The following is a 13,262-nucleotide window of genomic DNA, read 5'->3' on the forward strand; positions in this document are numbered from 1 at the left end:
CAATTCTCACCACATCCCTGGCCCCTCATTACCATTCCCACGATCATTCCCTTGTTTCTTCCTCTGTTATTACCTGCTCACTTTCCCACACAGCCTAAAAGATAGACGACGGACTACTCAGACACTTCTGGAGTGGACAAAGTGCCCCAGGAGGGACGAGAGGACTGTTCTCTTCGTTTACCTTGTGAATTCTGAGCTGTGCATAAATGATGTAGCTTCTAGGCTGTTACCGGAGTCCTTGAGGAAAAGGTCTAATGCAAAAGTCTTTAAAAATCTATTCTAGATACTACTGTTATGTCATAAAACTCTTTACATATACAATTTTCATGATTTAATAATAGCATATTTTCCTCCTCAAACCATTAAACTGAACTATCTTTCATAAAGCTTTTAAATAGCTATTTGGTACCAAACTTTGTTTCTTCTTTACCTAATTATATCAGTTGGGCATCTATTTGTTATTGATTGTTTTCTGATGAATAAATAGCTACTGTTTATACATACCTCAGAAAGGCTTTTTGCATTTAAAAGCTGCATAAGTTATAACAGAAACCAAAGAATCAATAAATAAAATGAAGAGAAAGTGGTCGATTTTTGTTTTCCTGGCTACAAAGGGCCTCCAGACAATGAGGATCTATGTGGGGGTAGAAGCCAGTTCCACCTCAGTCCCGTGGGAGGCGCTCTAGCTCAGTGTCCCCCTATCAGGAACAGCCACCCCGTATAAGCATCAAGGCCTACGTGGAAATACAGCATTCAGCCCATGAGTTTCAATAAACTAATTTCAAGTATAAAAGTCAAAAACAGGCTTGCTGAGAGATTATCGGTTTTCCCATAATAAACCCAGGATTTGCTGAGGAAAGCTGGTCATATTGCTCCCCTTAATGAACATGTTTTTTGAGGATAAACCACTAATCACTATTAAAGGGAGAAAATAAATTTAAAACACAAAGTTTGAGGAATATCTAAGGATACACAGACTTCTACATGGAGCATATTTTATTTAAAGGGGCACTTCCTCGCTTACAAAAATGGAAGAAACTTACTTCAGATAAATTAAGCTTGTTTTACTCTAGTTGTATAAAATCTGCCCTTAGCGAACAAGCCCTGCCAGCACCAGTAGCTGGTTATCACTGTTTCCTACTGCAGTAGAAAAGATTAAAAAGCACATTGTTTCACACACATCTGCACAAACATACACCACAAACTGCATGACTTTTATGCTAAAAACTAGAGAGTGAAATCATAACCTTACACTGGCATCAAGGAGTGATTTGTCTTCTCTCATGCAAGTACAAACCATTTCATCACAAATGCAATCTTAAATTCCCTGCGCGTCGCTTGTTTCCTCATTTACTTCCCTAGTTATACATTTTGGAAACTGAGATGGAGATTTTTTTTTAATTAAATGAAAAAATAAAAATTCATCATTGCTTGAGTACAAAATGCCTCAAGTCCCTAATAAGATGGTGGGGAGGATTATTATTGTTACAGTTCAACAAACTTTTCACTCTGACATGACTAAAGGTGATTTCTCTTCAGCTGGAAGTAGGCAGGTGAGAATAAACAGACTAAAGAGAATGACTGACACCTGCTGGATTATTAGAGAACTGAAAAAGAAAAAATTTCAAGTATGTAGATGCTCACAGTTAACCATTCTGGAATCCATCAACATCTGTAATTTGTAATTTAGCAAATGTTGGTATAAAGCCAACAAATGTAGGAATAAAACGGTAATGGGTGTGGTGGGAGGGCGAAAATGGGCGAACTGTGATGTTGAATTATGCAGGTCCAGTCAGGAGGTTGCAGCCCTGACACAACCTCCACAATACCGCGTTCCGGTTGCCTGTGATTTTCTACATCTCACTCTTGATATCTACAGTCTTTGGGTTTCCATCAGCTTGACTCTGCTAGGTCTGTGTAATCAATAAAATGGGCTTTGCAAATCTAGGACCAAGAAATTAATAAAAAACGATCATTAGAAGTGATCAAAACACAACTTAACCCCCAAATGGACAGATACATGATATCAGACTGCTCATTCACCCCTTAAATTGGGCTTTTAAACTTATTTTCCACTTTAAAAACTATTTCTTAATGAGGTGAGGGGACAACTATTTATTGAGAGCCTACCATGTTATTTCATTTAGACCGCACTGCACTCCCATGAAGTAGGTATTTGCAATACTTTTTATATCTGTTAGCTGAGTGTCAGAGAGGTGCAGTAGTTTGTCCAAGGTTACATAGTTTGTAAGTGTAGAAGCTGTAATTCACTGTTCAGCTCTACCTGCCTCCAGGGTCTATGCTTTTCACTATAAAAGCTGATTCTGGGGACATGATATTTATGTATTTTCCTGTGCAAATGTCATTTTATGCCACTTCTTAGCTGTACAAATTTTAAATAATTTAAAGATTTAATTTAATTTAATTAAAAAATTTAAAGATAATATGAGTCATCCATAAACACTGCCCGAAGACCCCGATTCTTTGCTCATGATCTGGCCCTGCTTTTGGACACTGTAAGCAAGTGCCTTGTAAAGACCTGCAGACCAGGAAGGCTGCACTCAACCAAGAGGTAAGAAAGACCATTTTTCCTTTCTTTCTCAAATACAGTTTACAATGCGCTACAGCTCCTCAGTTTCTTTATTTGTACAGTTATGGAGAAGGATCAGGTAATCGTGGAGATCACTTCCAGCTGTGTATTCATAGCAAAGAAAAACAGACTGATTTGTTGGGTTCTTTATTATTCTGCAATAACATGCACATAATCAGCATATATTGTACTCTTCATTCAATAATTGAAAGAAAAGTTATTTATTTTTTAGAATTGTTTTTGTTTATAATGTCTCATTGCAATTGAAGTGAAACTATCTGCTCAAAACTAGTCTATTTTTACACACAAAGCCACTCAAGATGTTTTCTTGCCTGATAAAAAATTTGAAAAGAAGTAGCCCCTGTTCTTTCAGTGGCCTTTAATGTTTATATCACCTGAAAAGGAAAATAGCTGTGATCAAAACTTCTAACCCATGTAAAAATGGCCAAAACCTGTTTTATAATAAAAGATCATTTCTAGGATTTACAATAAAAAATGTCAGATATACCAGCTTAAGAAGTTTTCAGATTTCCAGAGATTACAAATTTTGATTACTTTATTTCCAAAATGAATAAAATGATCTGGTTACTTTTTTAAATATTACTATAGAAGGGAAAAGTAACACAATATAAATATCCTCTATAATTTGTCAAATCCTGCATAAAAATTTACATCAGCTTCAATCTTGAACTCAATAGTACCATCTAGTGGAGATCAACCAGAAATGCTAGTTTTGTTTTCTTTTCCAGGGCCTAGCCATAATTCAGTTTCCAAAGGACCCGTGGGAATCTTCCTGCAATAAGTATTTTTTGGTGACAAAAAAAATGTCACCTGCTTGAGAATAACTTAAACTCACTTATGGCATGTCCTGAACAATTTAACTGAATGTTATAAAAACTTAATGTTATAAATACTTAACTATGAGCTCATTCTTAAACCAATCTCTCATCAATCATACTGATAATATTCTTGCAATGGGCTAAATTTTTTATATGTATGTGTGCATCTATGCCTGTGTGTGCTCATGTAGCACTCAGTTACTAGCATTCATTCTTATAGTGTATTTTCTACGTCTGCCTTATGGTGCACCCACCACCGCCTTCCATGAAACCCGTGCACTGCTCAGTCTCTTGCAGATTCACTCTAAACTGAACCCCAGTAACCCCTTTCTCCCCCTCACTGCGCTCTTACTGCTGTTTCCTAAATCATCCAGGCTGCCGCTTATGCTGCACTCACTTCCACATAGTTCCATTCTTGTTGCTGTATTAAAAATATGTCCCCTTTTATGCAGGGTAGTTCTGAAATTCTCTAAGGTAATTCTGGGTAGTGGTAAGATCAAGTTAGTGAAGGCAGATAACTGGTTTCTTGATAAAGTGCTGCCAAAAAGAACAGCCCCTCCAGGAACAAACAAACTTGTTATATTTATCCCTGACAGCAACCATCGTCAAGACTTAAAGTGTATATAGGTCTATGGGGGCTTCAGAACTGAAAGGCAGCTAACTTTGTAGTACTGTTCTCTGTGTATATACTACAAATAATTCTCCTGTGCAAATATGGTCTGAAAGACTGGCATTGCATGATACACCATATCCTTTTTTCCCCTATTTTCCAGCTCAGAGATCCTAGAAGCTATGTGACACACAGTCTCCAGCCAAGGTCAGACGTTCTGATTACAAAAACCAGGGCCCCTGCCACCCTGTTGACCCTTTCGGATCATGTGTAAAAAAAATGTTTAGCTGTATTAGCCACTAAAATGTTGGATTGGCTGTATTTCCAGCATAACCCAGCCAATCCTGATAGGAAGAAAGGGTTAGTTAAATGTAAAATAAATAAGGCAACCCAGAAAGTCACTTAGCTGAGTAAACAGAAATACATCTTATTATGCAGAAAGCAAGCAAGTAAGGAATTACCGGGTCTCTGCCTTCTCCCGAGGACACTGCATATGCTGTATGTGACATGGGGACTCACCGACACATCCTGAACAGGGGCCCCAGGGTCAATGGATGTTAAACCTCTCTGGTCACAGACGCCCCCCTGCTTTCTCATGTGTCTGTAACCATATTTCTGCTTGATAACTAAGATAAACATTCTCAGTCAAAAGAGTAACCTCCTCGTAGTTTGTCCTGTCCAGTGGCAGAGGATCTCAACACAACTAGGTTACCATCTCAACCTTCAGTTCAACTTCCAGTTTTAGTTCAGTGGGTCCTTTTTTTCTCCTAGGCGGAAAGCACTCCTCCCCCGGAGAGTAAGGCACTTAGAGGGGCACAGGTCCTGGAAACGGGAATGAGGACGAGAAAGGCCAGGGGACCACCATGTGCAAATGGGAGAGGTGCCACACTCCTACTTGCCAATTCACTGCTAGACCCATGACCGTGGCTACAAGGAACCCACACTGGTTGCTGGCTCCACCGTCTACCGGAAAGTACCACCAACTTGCAAGATATTATATTTCAGGCAGCTCTATAAATCAGTCTTCAAAGAGCCACTCACCACTCGAAAAAACCATCTGTTCCCGCTAATGGGGTAAGACCAATTATTCCATAAAAATTAGCTTTATTTCTTTTGCCGTAAAACAATTTCCTCATTCAGAAATGGTGTTATAAGAGATACTGTGAATCAGGCATTCAGAAAGCTCACATCTGGTGTTGAAATGCAAATCTATATTCATAATAAGCGCCCATTCCAGTGATGGAAAATTCCCTGCTTTCTTCAGATTAGAAGTGGTAAATATCATCAATTGACCCCTAGGGGGCAGGATTGCCGCCCGTCTCCTTGGGATAGGATGCCCGACTGGGGACCAACAGCCGGTCAGTGCTGCGGGTCAACGCTCCTCCAATTTAATGTTCAGGCTTGGGGGATCAGACAAAACATTTTACGATGTGCCTTTCATAGCAACCTGGCATTTCAAGGTCCATTAGTAACCCGAAAATTATGCTTACAAGAATATTAACTTTCTGAAGAGCACGCTTTGCCCCCAAGCCCTGATGGTATTCACCCTGACTGACCTGTCGGAGCCCCACGGCTCCACACAGCATCACGATCCGGCTCAGGCCCTGGAAGCACCCGGATCCACAGGGACACTGGCAGAACTGCATGAGCAGCACGCTGGGAAAACCACAGGAGCTTTTATTGTGGCCAAAGCTATGGGCCTTTGAATTCCTGGGTTGTCAAGTATTCAGAGTGCAGCTGCACACATACCTAAACCCAAGATGCCCATAAAGAAGGTCTTCACAGTGACCGTGGACATAAGGGATGGCCACCTGTCTGTCACTTTAGAGGTTATATACTATCATGACCCAGATTTCTTAATACTGAGCCACTTCAAAATAATGGTAGGCCCCTGAAATTTGCAGGAAAGAGCAACCGTGCTCGGAAATACATGTATATGAATAGGCCGTCCGGCTCACAAAGTTCCATGAACATGATGTAAACGAAGTACTAAATCACATTATATCTCAAGGGATGGTGATAAAATCAGGCCCCCTGCCAACTAAACTATAGCAGGAAACAAAACACTGATGCCCTGAAGTGAGATAGGAAAACTTCATGTAAAAATAGGAAACTTCTGGCATTCTCTGCTTATTAGGAAAAAGGGAGAAAACCGCATTTACCAGATCAATAGCTCCACATAAGCTGCCAAGGGCTGTATTTCGCACACATCCACATCGGGCATCATGCTGGACTAGATACTCTAAGGAGTCTTCCTGCCGATCCAAATTTAATGCATTCTCAGCTCTTAGTATCAGCTCCACGGGAAGGGGGAGAAGACCAGTGAGTCACGACCTAAATGTGAGCAGTAACAAAAACCAAAATTCAGGATTTTCCGGAAGGCAGAGGTCCACTGAAAATTACAATCAAGAGACTGAGCCTTGAACCCAAAGAAAGGGGAACAGGAAAGGGGGGAAACTTGGAACTCCCATGTTAAGCCATAGCCCTTGAAAATACCTAAGGTCACTACTCATGACAATTAACTTGGCCTAGGCAGAGAAGCAAATGCGAACCCCAGCTAGAGGAAAGATTCACCAATTTTGGTGCTCAGTGTCTCTACAGAGTAAGTCCTACCAGATGTGGACTCAAAATTTAGACTAACTAACTGCCAAGACACAGAGATTAAACTACCATGAGTGGAATCAACAGAAAACAAAAAGGTCTTCAGATATTAGTATTTCAGGCTCAAAATTTTTTAAATGGCAATGTATGAAGTGTTTAAAAATAAAAGATGAAATTAAATAAGTGATGAGGACCAAAGACCTAAAAAGGGGTCATGAAAATTACAAAAGAACAAAGAACTTCAATAAATAATAATTCCATAGGTCGGTTAAACAGCAGAGTAGACACACCTTTAGAGAAAAGTGGTGGCCTGGAATACAGATCTGAAGAAAATACCCAGAATAAACCGAGAGAGAAAAAAGAAACAAAATACAAAAGAAAAGTTAAAAAGCCCTAAAAGACAAAGGGAGTGGAACATACATCTAATCAGAGTCCCACAATGAGAAGAAAGGCAATATTCAAAGGGATAATTAGTGAGAGTTTTCCAGAATCCATAAAAGCAATAAATCCATACACACAGAAAATTCGACATCTCAAACAAAAAGAATTTATAAGCCACCACAGAATAAGATAAAATGATTAGACCAACAGATATATTCTCAGAGTGCTGGGAATACCACAATGCACAAAGACAAACCCCCAGCTCTCACAGAGCTTACATTCTTTTGACTTTACATTCCTAACTATTAATTTAGGTTCATTAAAAGTTTGTTACATATGCATGGTAACATTTCAAGGTTTACATAATTTTTAAGAATTTATTAAATATAAAGTAAAAACAAAAAGTCTCAATAAATTCAAAATAAGAAAAAATAAGCACAGAAAAAGATTATATATAAAGTATAAAGAGAGAACAAGTCCAACTTGATATTCCTAGTATCAATTAAAATATATTCATGCCATTTAAGAGATCTAAAACATAGGATATAGAAAGGACGAAAATCAAATGATCAAAAACTAAAGGATGTAGGGCCACACCGTCCACTGTTCAGTTTATAGTTCAGATTGCCCACAAAATACCATTTTTTCAGTTAGTAGGTTTGTTTTTAACCTGATTTTCAATGTTATGCACTTGTCTTATTTCGGTGGGAGGGGATTTATCGGCAATGTGCACACAGATGTGATAAAGCTTACTTATTTCTGTTAGTCCCACTCTTAGAAATGTATCATTCTCCTTGACCTGGTTTTCAAGCCGACTCTCAGTTTATGGGATTAGATGTTACCTTTCTCTCACCTTAACACTCAAAGGTTTTAGCAATTTTTACGTGAGACAAGACGAAATGAACCAAGTGCATATTCTTGTGGGTCATTTTCTCTATGCTTCCAAACGTTGTAAACTGTACACATTACACAGCACGACTACATAGCATGAAATGCTGAATTGCTTGTTTTCCCCAGTAACACCACCAGAGGGCACCAGACCTCCAGTAATCAGCAAAAGGAAAGAATTTGAGAAAACCACCACCACAAGGACGGTACCGTGTTTTTCCATTGCGTTTTCATGAGAACACATCTGGCCAGAATGAAGAATTTCCCATTCATGAGGCCAAAATGAAGTACCAGGGTATCAAGGGCTCGTGTCTGCACAGAGCACACTGCTGAAGGCTTTTTGTGAACTATGATTTTGGTGAGATGACTATGCACGTAAACATTTTACGGGGAAGAAAATTCTTAAAAATCAAGAAACTAGGAAAATTGTATCGGTGAAAATTGCATCCCTCTCTAGCGGTTTTACTGGCCATGTGTAAATAAAAGCAGTTCACTTATAAAGAAAATCATTCTCCTGCGCCACTCACTCACTGGAACAGAAATGCACTGGATGCACTGGCCCCTTTCTCCTATTAATCTGTGTCGGGCCCGAGTGTTTTTCTTGCAGTGACAATGACGTTAAGACGTCACCATGAGGGGACACTGGGTGCCGGTGCCATACAGAGGACTTCTCTGTGTCGTTTTCGCAACTTCCAGCGAACTGTAATTTTTGAAGAGGATCAATAAAGGCCTTTACACAATATGTTTAGTGTCTTCATCGCCATCCCTTTCAGACCTGGTATTACCGCTGCCTTACGAGACGCGCACAGCCGTCAGCTGTCTGCGGGGTGTGCGCGTCCCGCCCCCTGTACATTGTTTTCTCCTGTACGTACATATCTCGGCCTTTCGGTCTATAAGTCGGCACAGTAAGAGACGAATAACCAACAACGAGACAGAACGATCCCAATACACTGTCTCCAAATACCTTGCCGGGCTGCACTCGCTCCTTCTGCGCTGAAGCGATGACGAAACGCCTCCGGCATGCGACGAGGCGAGGCGGAAGACGCGGGCGTCGTGACGTAACGCAGGCGACCACTGACCTCCCGACCCTCAGACGCTACGCCAGGCGCCGCGGCGGACAGCCGGAAGCTGAGCGCAGTTGACTGAAACCGCGGAAAATCGAGCCTCGGAGGAGGGGGAGCTCCTGCACTTTCTTCCCATGGGGATGGGCAGGAAAAGGAAAACTTCAGAGCCGATTAACCGTCTTGTATGATCAGAACGGTTATCAAGGGTTTGTAAGTCGGCAAACGACCAATGGAGAGAAATAACGCAATGCACTCATTTAAATGAAAACGCATAAAATTTGGTACTAAAAGTGTTGGGTCAATACTCAGTTAATCTGATTGCTGTGACGTGACGTGTAAAGAGCTGTCAAGTAGTGAGTGAATCATCGATCTTTCTTAAGTTGTAAATCAAGGGAGTGGGGCTGCTTCACTTTGCTCCTCTCTTCCAGCTCATCCGATGAGGTTCCTGGCCTGCTGCCGTGACCAGGAAGACTGCCTGGACACTGACCCCTGGTGCTGCTGCTACACGCGAGGATTCTGCGGTTTCTTACCTCCCCAATACCAACGACAACATAACTTTTTCAAAGACCCGTGCTCCCAGAAAGCAGCGGTAGCAAAGAAATCCCCCAGCTCTGCTGCTGTGAAAGGCGGCTGGCTGCGAGGGCTCACCTCCCTGAACGCTTAGAGTACTGGCTCCCGCCTTCCTCATGACTCCCTTGTTCACCTGCCTCGAAAAACCCCCGGGACTCCTTCCCTTTGAGACATTCTTCTGCCCAAATGACCATTCTCCCAATTGCAATGGCCAGAATAAATCCACCCCTTAACTGGTGCATTTTATCTTGCACACTAACTTCAGGTAGAGTTTTACTTCTTTTCTTTTCCTGGCCCTTATTCCATGTGGTTAAACTGAAGCTTAAATTTTCTCATACATTTCAAGGTAACTAAAAAATTCTCTATGTAATTGTCCTAATAAATTGATTTCCCCCCACTTTTATTATGAAAGTACAAGAGCAAATCTCACCATTTTGCATTAAGTGAAATTACTATATAACTGTTCTACAATTACTTGTAAAAGAAAAAAAACCTGCCTTTGCTAGTCTGTGAACTGTTCAACTCTGTTCTGTCAACTCCCCTACATTTCACAGAATAAAAACCTGCCATGTCCCAAGGATGCTAGAAGGTCCTTTTCCCATACATATTTATTTCTCACAGCAATTCTTAAATGAATGTTATGAACACTTCTGAGTTTCTGAGGGAACAGCACAGCCTGATAGAAAAGCATTCAGGCTCTCGTGCAGATGCCAGGATTTGAACACTGGCTTTACCACCGACTGACTCCTCATGACCTTGGGCAAATCACACACAAATCAGTTTTCTCCTCCTTAAAATAGGAGTGATAATAGTACCTCCTTTTAAGAGTTGTTGGTGAGTTAAACACATGCAAATCATACATAATGTCAGGCACATACTACTCAATCGGTATCAGACATGATGTTTGGGCAAGTCACTCTTTTATGAAACTGAATATAACTTACCAAGTGCATAGCTAGAAAGTGGCAGGGCCAGAATCCAAACCCATATATTTCTGGCTTCAAAGCTGATACATGCTTCCTGTTCTAAATAACACCACTTAAGTCAGAAGAACAGTTAAAACGAGTCTTAATAAAAGAAAACCTGATAAATTTCATTATATTAAGAGCTTTGATTTATCAAAGGGCACCACGGAAAGTGTAAGATGGTAAGCCAGACATTAATATAACAAAGGACTTGAATGCAGACTATGTAAAGAACTCTGCACATCTTAAGACAAACAAAAGAAAATGAGTTAAGACTTGAACAGACACTTTACAGAAGAAATCCAAATGAGCGATTAACATCTGAAATCTAGCATTTTGATAAAAATGTATATTGAAACCTACTACGAAAGATCACTGGACATCCACCAGTCTGGTAAAAACTAAAATCTGCAAAAACAGATGTCGGTAAAGTGCAAGCAAAGAGAACTCACACTTGGAAAAACCACTTTGAGAAACGTTGGGAATACGTAGTAAAGATGAGTATCTGAACTCCCCAAGACAGTATTAGTACTCCAGTCTGAGGTTACGTGAAAGCAGCGGTCTTCGGTTAGAAGGAACGTGAAGCTGCACAAGGACAGACTACCCTGCGGACATCAGTTCTGCACTCTTCTGTGATCTGCCGACAATGTGCCCAGGCTTCAGGGCCCCATTCCCCAGCTACCCTTCCCAGAGGAAAGGTATACCTCACCTAGAATCTTACTACACTGTTTGCTGCAAGGTACAAAACCTTGGGAAAGAGAGATAACCTGACAGTTCCTTTAATGAAAGCACCATCAAGTATGCCACACATCTGTTCCCATCTCATTGTTAAAATTATTTAGCAATTATTTTCAAAATTTCTAATATACACATCATCTGATCAACTGTGTACAACTGACAATTATAAAAATAACTTAAGAATACCTTTTAAATAATACAGCAGTTTTCTAGTATTATTTTAAAGTAAAGCAGTTTATGTATCACTCTTCAACGAGTCACTATCCCTTGGCACTCTTATGATCAGAAGCCTGGGACAGGGAGATCACAGGTCATCGTACTGGAGCAAGAGCACCATCTGCCTGGACTGGGAAGTCCAACTGGGCTTGAAAGGAATCAGGTCTAAATCACCAGGAGCTCCAGAATGAAAACGGCAGCACTTACACAGGACAGTGTTAACTGCAAAGAGCTCCCATGGCTTGGTCACATTAGAAAGACACTGACTTCATTTGTCATCAATATTTATTAGGTGCCTATTATGTGCAAGGCACTGTACTAGGCGCTGACAATACAACGATAAACCCAAATAAGACTGCCCTCAAAGAGCTTACAGTCTAGTAGAGGAGCATACAGTCTCTGGAGATCTTTTAGATGTAATTAACCTCCACCCCGCACCACCCAACAAAGAAATGAAAAAAAGGAAAGGAAAAAACTTAAATTTACTAGACTTGTTTTTTTAGTTCAGCAGCTTCACATAAAGAACATAAATTTCAAAGTCTTTTAAACTGCATTACTTGTAAACAGAATTCATTAGAAAAAATGCTGAATATTTATTGCAATTAAGAAAATCCTCAGACATCTCTTCAGCATTTTCATTTTTCTTACAAATCTGTATTTGTAAAGTAAACAATTTCCCAAATTGCATTAAGCCATGCAACAACTTTCTGAAGATCTCTCTACACCACTGGCACACGTATAACATACACGGGCTCTCTGCTAAAAGCAAGGAAAGCATCTGAAATGGACAGATGTTTGCTTACTACCAAAGTTCACAGCTTATTTTTCTCCCCCATTTCATGTCAATTCAAAGTATAAAAATAGCACCTCCATTAATTTATACCCACTAAGCTCCAAAACTTTAGATCACTGTGATTTAGATAGTGAAAAAAATGTTCATTATGACCTTAATGACCAACTCAGAACCATTACAAGGCTGGCCAGACCCAAAAACACTGTAAAGTAACTCCAAGAAAGGAAATTCAAAATAACGCATTTTCCTATTACCCTCTGAGGAATCTGTTTTTTGTTCTTTTCCTTTAAGCATGAAGAAACCAAATGTAATCAATTGGGGGAATAAAAAAACATTGCTACAGCTGCTTATCTAGATTCAACTGCTAGAGAAAAGCGGTATGTGAGCACATTTCAAAATTAATTTATTTCTAACCATAATTATTTTAGGTAACTATCCTGATTTCCCAGAATCATCTCTGGGTTCAGACACTTCAAGTCATACTGAGGTTTTGAAAAGTCTGAAACCTTGAGTCTTTGCGGAGACTCTGTTAAGACTTTTTTAAAACACTGACGCTAAGGCAGATAATGGTCAGCAGACTGAACACAAGTCCGTTTTTCTTAATGTAGAATCCGGGTGAACTAACAAAGCTGTGCACACCCAAAAATGAGTTCCTGAGTTGGTTTCTTATTCTCATGGTGGAGCATTCTTGTCCTGAGCAGTTTTCCTTAGTTAAATAAAAAACAAAAATCTATTTTCCACTGTGCTAGCAGAGCCTCTCTATGCCTCTTCCTCACCAATTTCCCAAAAAAGTGGGTGAGCTTGTCAAATAAACTGTAACCCAAGTAAATTACAATATTCACCTCCAGCAGATGAACAAATCCGCTCACCACAGAGAAGACAGGTCCATTCTGCACGCCTCCCTTAATGACACACCCCATTTTTAAGCTTTGATGCGTACAGATGTTAAGTTTCCACGTCTAGTATTTGTACAAACTATGTACAAGTTAAATTCTCTGGGTGTAAAA

The sequence above is a fragment of the Manis javanica genome, chromosome 12 (genome assembly GCF_040802235.1).
Source record: "Manis javanica isolate MJ-LG chromosome 12, MJ_LKY, whole genome shotgun sequence".
Taxonomy (NCBI): Eukaryota; Metazoa; Chordata; class Mammalia; order Pholidota; family Manidae; genus Manis; species Manis javanica.